This window comes from Hyla sarda, chromosome 2 (genome assembly GCF_029499605.1).
Source record: "Hyla sarda isolate aHylSar1 chromosome 2, aHylSar1.hap1, whole genome shotgun sequence".
NCBI lineage: Eukaryota > Metazoa > Chordata > Amphibia > Anura > Hylidae > Hyla > Hyla sarda.
Window position 1 is genome coordinate 113,316,127 of NC_079190.1, and position 11,594 is coordinate 113,327,720.

Sequence of the window (11,594 nt, forward strand, 5' to 3'; positions counted from 1 at the left end):
GATCTGCGGCGGATTCCGGGTCAATCGGGTCTCCAGTGACCCGGTGACCCAGAATTATTGGCTGATCGGGGCCGTCTTTGACAGCCAGAGCCAGCAGGAATGAGGTGGCATTGGTGCCACCTCACGATCGCCCTGATTCATCGGCCAATCAGGGCGCCTGCTGCGGGTGTCACTCCCGCAACCCGCTCCGCCCCTCTTCCGGAGGACGTGAGCGGGTGCGGGAAGAAGACCCCGGGTGCTGGGGACCCCGATCCCCGGCGTCCCTGTTGGGATCGGGGCCCCAGGAGCGATGGCGGCGGCGAGGGACTGACCTGCGCGGCGTGGAGCAGCAGCAGCAGTAGGAGGTGAGTGACAGCCTCCTGCTGTTGCTTAGCAACAGCTCCCAGCATGCAAAAAGGGCATGCTGGGAGCTGTAGTTATGCAACAGCAGGAGGCAGACCACCACAACTCCTAGAATTCCCTTATGGGCATGCTGGGACTTATAGTTTTGCAACAGCTGGAGGCACATTTTTTCTATGGAAAAGTGTACCTTCAGCTGTTGTATAACTACAACTCCCAGCTTGCAAAATCAGCTAAAGTGCATGCTGGGAGTTGTAGTGGTGCATCTGCTGGTTGCATAACTACAACTCCCAGCATGCTCGTTGGCTGTCGGTGACTGCTGAGAGTTGTAGTTTTGCAACAGCTGAAGGCACACTGAGTTAAGTAGCAAACCAGTGTGTCTCCAGCTGTTGCATAACTACAATCCCCAGCATCCCCAGCCAAAGTAGTATGCCTCCAGCTGTTGCATAACTACAAGACCCAGCATGCCCTTCCGCTGTCCGTACATGCTGGGGGTTGTAGCTTTTGCAACAGCTGAAGGCACACTGGTTGCAAAACACAGAGTTTGTTACCAAACTCGGTGTTTCACAACCAGTGTGCCTCCAGCTGTTGCAAAACTACAACTCCCAGCATGCACTGATAGACCGTACATGCTGGGAGTTGTAGTTTTGCAACAGCTGGATGTCCCCCCCCCCCCCCCCCCCCCAATGTGAATGTACAGGGTACACTCACATGGGCGGAGGATTATAGTAAGTATCCGGCTGCAAGTTTGAGCTGCGGCTAATTTTCTGCCGCAGCTCAAACTGCCAGCGAGAAACTACTGTGAACCCCCGCCCGTGTGACTGTACCCTAAAAACACTACACTAACACACAATAAAATAAAAAGTAAAAAACACTACATATACACATACCCCTACACAGCCCCCCTCCCCAATAAAAAAGAAAAACGTCTGGTACGCCACTGTTTCCAAAACGGAGCCTCCAGCGGTTGCAAAACTACAACTCCCAGCATGCACTGATAGACCGTACATGCTGGGAGTTGTAGTTTTGCAACAGCTGTATGTCCCCCCCCCCCCCCCCAATGTGAACGTACCGGGTACACTCACAAGGGAGGAGGTTTACAGTAAGTATCCGGCTGCAAGTTTGAGCTGCAGCTAATTTTCTGCCACAGCTCAAACTGCCAGCGAAAAACTACTGTGAACCCCCACCCGTGTGACTGTACCCTAAAAACACTACACTACACTAACACACAATAAAATAAAAAGTACAAAACACTACATATACACATTCCCCTATACAGCCCCCCTCCCCTCCCCTCCCCAATAAAAATGAAAAACGTCTGGTACGCCACTGCTTCCAAAACGGAGCCTCCAGCTGTTGCAAAACAACTACTCCCAGTATTGCCAGATAGCCACTGACTGTCTAGGCATGCTGGGAGTTTTACAACAGCTGGAGGCACCCTGTTTGGGAATCACTGACGTAGAATACCCCTATGTCCACCCCTATGCAAGTCCCTAATTTAGGCCTCAAATGCGCATGGCGCTCTCACTTTGGAGCCCTGTCGTATTTCAAGGCAACAGTTTAGGGTCACATATGGGGCATCGCCGTACTCGGGAGAAATTGTGTTACAAATTTTGGGGGGTATTTTCTGCTATTACCCTTTTTAAAAATGTAAAATTTTTGGGAAAACAAGCATTTTAGGTAAAAAAATATATATTTTTTTACATATACAAAAGTTGTGAAACACCTGTAGGGTATTTAGGTTCACATTACCCCTTGTTACGTTCCCCGAGGGATCTAGTTTCCAAAATGGTATGCCATGTGTTTTTTTTTTTGCTGTTCTGGCACCATAGGGGCTTCCTAAATGCGGCATGCCCCCAGAGCAAAATTTGCTTTCAAAAAGCCAAATGTGACTTCTTCTCTTGTGAGACCTGTAGTGCGCCAGCAGAGCAATTTTCACCCCCATATGGGGTGTTTTTTGTATCGGGAGAAATTGGGCTTCAAATTTTTGGGGGGTATTTTCTGCTATTACCCTTTTTAAAAATGTAAAAATTTTGGAAAACCAAGCCTTTTAGGTAAAATAAATTTTTTTTTTTACATATGCAAAAGTCGTGAAACACCTGTAGGGTATTAAGGTTCACGTTACCCCTTGTTATGTTCCCCGAGGGGTCTAGTTTCCAAAATGGTATGCCATGTGTTTTTTTTTGCTGTTATGGCACCATAGGGGCTTCCTAAATGAGGCATGCCCCCAGAGCAAAATGTACTTTCAAAAAGCCAAATGTGACTCCTTCTCTTCTGAGACCTGTAGTGCGCCAGCAGAGCAATTTTCACCCCCATATGGGGTGTTTTCTGTATCGGGAGAAACTGGGCTTCAAATTTTGGGGGGTATTTTCTGCTATTACCCTTTTTAAAAATGTTACATTTTTGGGAAACCAAGCATTTTAGATAAAAATGGTATGCCATGTGTTTTTTTTTTTTTTGCGGTCCTGGCACCATAGGGGCTTCCTAAAGGTGACATGCCCCCCAAAAACCATTTGTCTCTCCTTCTCTTCTGAGCCCTCTACTGCGCCCGCCGAACAATTAACATAGACATAGGAGGTATGTGCTTACTCAAGAGAAATTGGGTTTAAAATACAAGTTAAAATTTTTTCCTTTTTACCCCTTGCAAAAATTCAAAAATTGGGTCTACAAGAACATGCAAGTGTAATAAATGAAGATTTTGAATTTTCTTCTTCACTTAGCTGCTATTCCTGTGAAACACCTAAAGGGTTAATACACTTACTGAATGTCATTTTGAATACTTTGGGGGGTGCAGTTTTTATAATGGGGTCTTTTATGGGGAATTTATAATATGAAGACCCTTCAAATCCACTTAAAAATTGAACTGGTCCCTGAAAAATAGTGAGTTTGAAAATTTTGTGAAAAATTTCAAAATTGCTGCTGAACTTTGAAGCCCTCTGGTGTCTTCCAAAAGTAAAAACTCATAAATTTTATGATGCAAACATAAAGTAGACATATTGCATATGTGAACCCAAAATATATATTTTTTGAATATCCATTTTCCTTGCAAGCAGAGAGCTTCAAAGTTAGAAAAATGCAAAATTTTCATTTTTTTCATCAAATTTGGGGATTTTTCACCAAGAAAGGATGCAAGTTACCATAAAATTTTACCACTAAGTTAAAGTAGAATATATCACGAAAAAACTATCTCGGAATCAGAATGATAACTAAAAGCATTCATTAATGTTTAAAGTGACAGTGGTCAGATTTGCAAAAAACGCTCTGGTCCTTAAAGTGTAGCTCCCACCAAGTTATATATAACTATTTTTGATATCTATTGGGTGTATTAGATGGAATGGATTCTAAAAAATTAATTATTTTAGAATCCATTCCATCCAATACACCCAATAGATATAAAAAATTAATCAATAGGGAATCCTTCTGGATCCACAAACTTCAAACTTTAACTCCATACGGATTTAATGAATGCATAGAGACTGTCAAATAAGACAAAAATTTGTTCCATCTGTGCTTGTCCACATTATATATATCTGTTTCTATATTTGTCTGACTTTAATTGCAACTCACCAAGTCATCTGTAAAATAATTATTGTATATACTTTTATAATTTTTCTCCATACATATTTGGTTGTCTTACCAGTCTATATACACACGCTGCGGCCTCATCACCCTCGCCTTCTGCTCGCGGCATTATCTTCCACCCTGCCGCGATTCTCTCGGCGTGTGGTCCATTGGCCCCGGCGCGTCTGCGGACGCTCTAGGATTGTCTATCTATTTCCCAATGGTTTGTCGGCCGGTATTCACACCTTGCTTTCTCACTCTGTGGGGTTCCGAGATCCACGCGTCTTTTGACGGTGGCTTGGGAGCTCCTGTGTGGGCGGCACCCTGTGGATCTGACCTGATGGACTCGTGTATTTTAGTTTGACAGTCCGCAATCCTGTGTTGTTTATTGTTTTTTCTACTGCTTCTTTTTAAGTCCCCCATTCACACTCCGTGACCTCGCCTTGAGATCCAGGTTTCTGGATTAGATTGGCGAGGTCCCCGGCTTGTGTGTTTGGAGGATATCAACCCCTTAGAAACCACTTCTATATACATATATATTCTCCAGGTATATATATAAAAAAAAAAAAAGTTTTGTGATTTAATTGATTTATGGCATTAATGTTTTAATTGTTGTATGTTATATGATATGAAAAGCGACATGTATTTAATGTATTGTTTATATTTTAATTATCGTATTTATCGGGGTATACCACGCACCGGCCTATAACACGCACCCTCATTTTACCAAGGATATTTGGGTAAAAAATGTTTTTTACCCAAATATCCATAGGAAAATGAGGGTGCGTGTGTGCGCGTGTACACCCCGATACACCCCCTGGGGTCTAGAGCGCTGCTGTCGGCCCTTCTCACCCCCTGGTTATCGGCGCCGCTGCCCGTTCTGTCCCCCTGACTATCGGCGCCGGCGCCGATAGCCAGGGGGAGAGAAGCCGCGCCGACAGCCAGGGGGAGAGAAGGGGCCACGGCACCCATTGCCGGCGCCGCTGCCCCGTTGCCTCCCCCCATCCCCGGTGGCATAATTACCTGAGTCGGGTCCGCGCTGCTGCAGGCCTCCGTCATGCGTCCCCAGCGTCGTTGCTATGCACGGCGCGGCGCACTGACGTCATGCGCCGCGCCGTTCAGCGCATAGCAACGACGCCGGGGACGCACACCGGAGGTAATTATGCCACCGGGGATTGGGGGAGGCAACGGGGCAGCGGCGCCGGCAATGGGTGCCGCTGCCCCTTCTCTCCCCCTGGCTGTCGGCGCCGCTTCTCTCCCCCTGGCTATCGGCGCCGGCAATGGGGTGCCGGTACCGATGGTCAGGGGGACAGAACGAGCAGCGGCGCCGATAGCCAGGGGGTGAGAAGGGCCGACACCAGCGCTCTAGACCCCAGGAAAGGCAGGGGGAGAGAAGCGGGCAGCGACGGCCTCTCTCCCCCTGCCTTTCCTGGGGGTGTATCGGCGTATAACACGCACACACACTTTAGGCTAAAATTTTTTGCCTAAAAAGTGTGTGTTATACGCCGATAAATACGGTATTATATTTTTTGATATATACAATTTTATGTAATATAAAGGGTTAACACATGTAGGTATTTATACCCCTTGTGAACCCAACCTTGTCATGCCTGATGAAGCTGCGCATGCGCAGCGAAACGCGTTTGTTACGCCGAGCGCTCCGGGTCCCCGCTCCTCCCCGGAGCGCTCACAGCGTTCTCCTGTTCGCAGCGCCCCGGTCAGACCTGCTGACCTGGTGCGCTGCGATAATGTCCCCAGCCGGGATGCGATTCGCGATGCGGGACGCGCCCGCTCGCGATGCGCATCCTTACCTGCTTACCAGACTCGTTCCCCGTCTGTGCTGTCTCGGCACGCGCGGCCCTGCTCCCTAGGGCGCGCAGGGTCTTTGCGATTTAAAGGGCCGGTGTGCCACTGATTGGCGCATGGGTTTTTATCAGTACCTTCACCTGTGCACTTCCCTATTAATACCTCACTTCCCCTGCACTTCCTTGCCGGATCTTGTTCCCATTGTGCCAGTGAAAGTGTATCCTTGTGTGTTCCTATCCTGTGTTCCAGACCTCCTGCCGTTGCCCCTGACTACGATCCTTGCTGCCTGCCCTGACCTTCTGTTACGTCCGACCCTGCTCTTGTCTACTCCCTTGTACCGCGCCTATCTCAGCAGTCAGAGAGGTTGAGCCGTTGCCGGTGGATACGACCTGGTTGCTACCGCCGCTGCAAGACCATCCCGCTTTGCTGCAGGCTCTGGGGAAAACCAGTAGCAACTTAGAACCGGTCCACCGACACAGTCCACGCCAATCCCTCTCTGGCACAGAGGATCCACCTCCAGCCTGCCGAATCGTGACAGTAGATCCGGCCATGGATCCCGCTGAGGTCCCGCTGCCAGTTGTCGCTGACCTCACCACGGTGGTCGCCCAGCAGTCGCAACAGATAGCGCAACAAGGCCACCAGCTGTCTCAACTGACCGTGATGCTACAGCAGCTTCTACCACAGCTTCAGCAACCATCTCCTCCGCCAGCTCCTGCACCTTCTCCGCAGCGAGTGGCCGCATCCAGCCTTCGTTTATCTTTGCCGGACAAATTTGATGGGGACTCTAAATTTTGCAGTGGTTTTCTTTCACAATGTTCCCTGCATTTGGAGATGATGTCGGACCAATTTCCAACTGAAAAGTCAAAGGTGGCTTTTGTGGTCAGCCTTCTGTCTGGGAAAGCCCTGTCATGGGCCACACCGCTCTGGGACCGCAATGATCCTGTCACTGCCTCTGTACACTCTTTCTTCACGGAGATTCGAAGTGTCTTCGAGGAACCAGCCCGAGCCTCTTCTGCCTAGACTGCCCTGCTGAACCTGGTCCAGGGTAATTCTTCTGTTGGTGAGTACGCCACCCAATTCCGTACTCTCGCCTCCGAATTGTCCTGGAATAACGAGGCCCTCTGCGCGACCTTCAAAAAAGGTCTATCCAGTAACATCAAACGTGCTGGCCGCACGAGAAATCCCTGCTAACCTGCATGAACTTATTCATCTTGCCACCCGCATTGACATGCGTTTTTCCGAAAGGCGTCAGGAGCTCCGCCAGGATATGGACTTTGTTCGCACGAGGCGGTTTCTCTCCCCGGCTCCTCTCTCCTCTGGTCCACTGCAATCCGTTCCTGTGCCTTCCGCCGTGGAGGCTATGCAAGTTGACCGGTCTCGCTTGACACCTCAAGAGAGGACACGCCGCCGCATGGAGAACCTTTGCCTGTACTGTGCCAGTACCGAACACTTCTTGAAGGATTGTCCTATCCGACCTCCATGTCAGGAAAGACGCACTCCGACTCCGCACAAAAATGAGACAGCTCTAGGTGTGAACTCTGCTTCTCCACGTCTTACTGTGCCTGTGCGGATTTCTTCTTCTACCTTCTCCTTCTCAGCTGTGGCCTTCTTGGATGCCGGATCTGCAGGAAATTTTATTTTGGCCTCTTTCGTCAACAGGTTCAACATCCCGGTGACCAGTCTTGCCAGACCCCTCTACATCGCCTCTGTTAATAATGAAAGATTGGATTGTACTGTGCGTTAACGCACGGAACTCCTCTTAATGTGCATTGGACCCCATCACGAAAAGATTGAATTTCTGGTCCTCTCTAACTGCACTTCGGAAATTCTTCTTGGACTACCTTGGCTTCAACGCCATTCCCCAACCCTCGATTGGACCACCGGGGAGATCAAGAACTGGGGTACTACTTGCCACAAGAACAAGAAGTCTTATGACTGCTCCCAGTACTGTCAGTCAAAACCCTATGGCTCCTCCGATACCAGGTATCCCCAAGGCCTATCTGGACTATGCTGATGTTTTTTGCAAAAAACAAGCAGAAACTTTGCCTCCTCACAGGCCTTATGACTGCCCTATTGACCTCCTCCCTGGTACTACTCCACCCTGGGGCAGAATCTATCCTCTGTCCGCTCCGGAAACACAAGCCATGTCGGAGTACATCCAAGAGAATTTAAAAAGGGGGTTTATCCGCAAGTCTTCCTCCCTTGCCGGAGCTTGATTTTTCTTCGTTTCCAAAAAAGACGGCTCCTTACGACCTTGCATTGATTACCGCGGTCTTAATAAAATCACTGTAAAAAAACGCTGTCCCCTACCTCTTATCTCGGAACTCTTTGACCGCCTACGTGGCGCCAACATCTTTACCAAAATGGACTTAAGAGGTGCATATAATCTCATGCGCATCAGGGAAGGGGACGAGTGGAAGACCGCGTTTAACACCAGAGATGGACACCTTGAATATCTGGTCATGCCTTTTGGGCTTTGCAACGCCCCTGCCGTCTTCCAAGACTTTGTAAATGAAATTTTTCGTGATCTTCCTATATACCTGTGTTGTGGTCTACCTGGACGATATTTAGATTTTTTCTTCTAACCTAGAAGAACACCGCCGGCATGTCCGCATGGTTCTTCAGAGACTTCGGGACAATCAATTATATGCCAAAATGGAAAAATGTCTCTTTGAATGTCAATCTCTTCCCTTCCTAGGATACTTAGTCTCTGGCCAGGGACTCCAAATGGACCCGGACAAACTATCAGCCGTATTGGATTGGCCACGCCCCTCCGGACTCCGTGCTATCCAACGTTTCTTGGGGTTTGCCAATTATTACAGACAATTTATTCCACATTTTTCCACTATTGTGGCCCCAATCGTGGCCCTAACCAAAAAAAACGCCAACCCTAAGTCCTGGCCTCCTGAAGCGGAAGAGGCGTTCAATCATCTCAAAACTGCCTTCCTTTTCTTCTGCTCGCGTACTCTCTAGTGTTGAGCGGCATAGGCCATATTCGAATTCGCGAATATTCGCGAATATATGGACGAATATTCGTCATATATTCGCGAATATTCGCATATTCGTTAAATTCTCGTTTTATTTTCGCATATGCGAATATTCGCGTATACGAAAATTAACATATGTGAAAATTAGCAAATACAAAATTAACATACGCGAATATTCGCATATGCGAAAATTAGCATATGCTAATTTTCACATATGCGAATTTTCGCACGCCAGTCTCACACAGTAGTATTACAGCCTTCTTTACACCACACAAGCTGGAAGCAGAGAGGGGTGATCACTGTGATGTGTACTGTGAAGAAAAAAAAAAAAAAAAAAATCCGAATATTCGTAATTACGAATATATAGCGCTATATTCGCGAAATTCGCGAATTCGCGAATATGCGATATTCGCGAATAATATTCGAATTGCGAATATTCGCGAGCAACACTAGTACTCTCCAGACCTGATCCATCTAAGCCCTTCTCACTGGAGGTAGACGCCTCCTCGGTGGGAGCTGGAGCGGTACTCCTACAGAAAAATTCTTCCGGACATGCTGTTACTTGTGGTTTCTTTTCTAGGACCTTCTCTCCGGCGGAGAAAAACTACTCCATTGGTGATCGAGAACTACTGGCCATAAAATTGTCGCTTGAGGAATGGAGGCACCTGCTGGAGGGATCCAAATACCCAGTTATTATATAAACTGATCACAAGAATCTCTCTTATCTTCAGTCTGCCCAACGGCTGAACCCTCGCCAGGCTAGGTGGTCGTTGTTCTTTGCCCGTTTTAACTTTGAAATTCATTTTCGCCCCGCTGACAAGAACATTAGGGCTGACGCTCTCTCTCGTTCATCGGATGCCTCTGAAATGGAAGCTTCCCCGCAACACATTATTCCTCCGGACTGTCTGATCTCCACTTCTCCAGCTTCCATCAGACAAACTCCTCCAGGGAAGACCTTCGTCTCTCCACGCCCGCGCCTCAGGATTCTCAGGTGGGGACACTCCTCACACCTCGCAGGCCATGCTGGCATCAAAAAATCCATCCAGCTCATCTCTCGTTTTTATTGGTGGTCTACCCTGGAAGCTGATGTTGCTGATTTTGTGCGGGCTTGTACAGTCTGTGCCCGGGACAAGACCCCTCGCCAGAAGCCTGCTGGTCTCCTCCATCCTCTGCCTGTTCCTGAGTGACCATGGTCTCAGATTGGTATGGACTTTATTACTGACTTACCTTTATCCCATGGCAACACAGTTATTTGGGTGGTCGTTGATCGGTTCTCCAAGATGGCACATTTTTTCCCTCTTCCAGGTCTTCCTTCTGCGCCTCAGTTGGCGAAAAAAATTTTATGCACATTTTTCGCCTTCACGGGCTTCCTTTGCATATCGTGTCAGATAGAGGTGTTCAATTTGTGTCGAAATTCTGGAGGGCCCTCTGTAATCAATAGTGTTGAGCGGCATAGGCCATATTCGAATTCGCGAATATTCGCGAATATATGGACGAATATTCGTCATATATTCGCGAATATTCGCATATTCGTTATATCCTCGTTTTATTTTCGCATATGCGAAAATTCGCGTATGCGAAAATTTACAGATGTGAAAATTAGCATATACAAAATTAGCATAAGGTAAAATTCGCATATACGAAAATTCGCATATGCTAATTTTCGCATATGCTAATTTTCGCACGCCAGTCTCACACTGTAGTATTAGAGCCTTCTTTACACCACACAAGCTGGAAGCAGAGAGGGGTGATCACTGTGATGTGTACTGTGAAGAAAAAAAAAAAAAAAAACGAATATTCGTAATTACGAATATATAGCGCTATATTCGCGAAATTCGCGAATTCGCGAATATGCGATATTCGCGAATAATATTCGAATTGCGAATATTCGCGAGCAACACTAGTAATCAACTTAAAATCAAGTTAAACTTATCGTCTTCTTATCATCCCCAATCCAATGGGCAAGTGGAAAGAATTAATCAGGTTCTTGGTGACTATTTGCGACATTTTGTTTCCTCCCGCCAGGATGACTGGGCCGATCTTCTACCATGGGCCGAATTCTCGTACAATTTCAGAGTCTCTGAGTCTTCCGCTAAATCCCCATTTTTTGTGGTGTACGGCCGTCACCCTCTTCCCCCCTTCCCACTCCCATGCCTTCTGGTTTGCCCGCTGTTGATGAGGTGACTCGGGACTTCTCCACCATCTGGAAAGAGACTCAAAAATCTCTCCTACAGGCCTCATCCCGGATGAAGAGACATGCCGATAAAAAAAGAAGAACTATCCGCCAAGTATGTCCGCTTTCGTGTCCCCAGTTATAAACTGGGACCACGTTATCTTGGTCCTTTTAAAATCAAATGCCAAATCAACCCTGTCTCCTACAAACTCCTTCTTCCTCCTTCTCTCCGTATTCCCAATGCTTTTCATGTCTCTCTCCTTAAACCACTCATCCTTAACCGCTTCTCTCCCAAGATGTTGCTCCTACTCCTGTTTCCGGGTCCTCTGACATCTTCTCGGTGAAAGAAATTCTGGCATCCAAGATGGTCAGAGGTAAAAAAAAAAATTCTTGTAGATTGGGAGAATTGCGGCCCAGAGGAGAGGTCATGGGAACCCGAGGACAACATCCTTGACAAGAACCTTATCCAAAAATTCTCAGGTTCTAAAAAGAGGGGGAGACCCAAGGGGGGGGGGGGTACTGTTACGCCGAGCGCTCGGGGTCCCCGCTCCTCCCCGTAGCCCTCACAGCGTTCTCCTGTTCGCAGCGCCCCGGTCAGACCTGCTGATCGGGTGCGCTGCGATAATGTCCCCAGCCGGGATGCGATTCGCGATGCGGGATGCGCCCGCTCGCGATGCGCATCCCGACCCGCTTACCAGACTCGTTCCCCGTCTGTGCTGTCCCGGCGC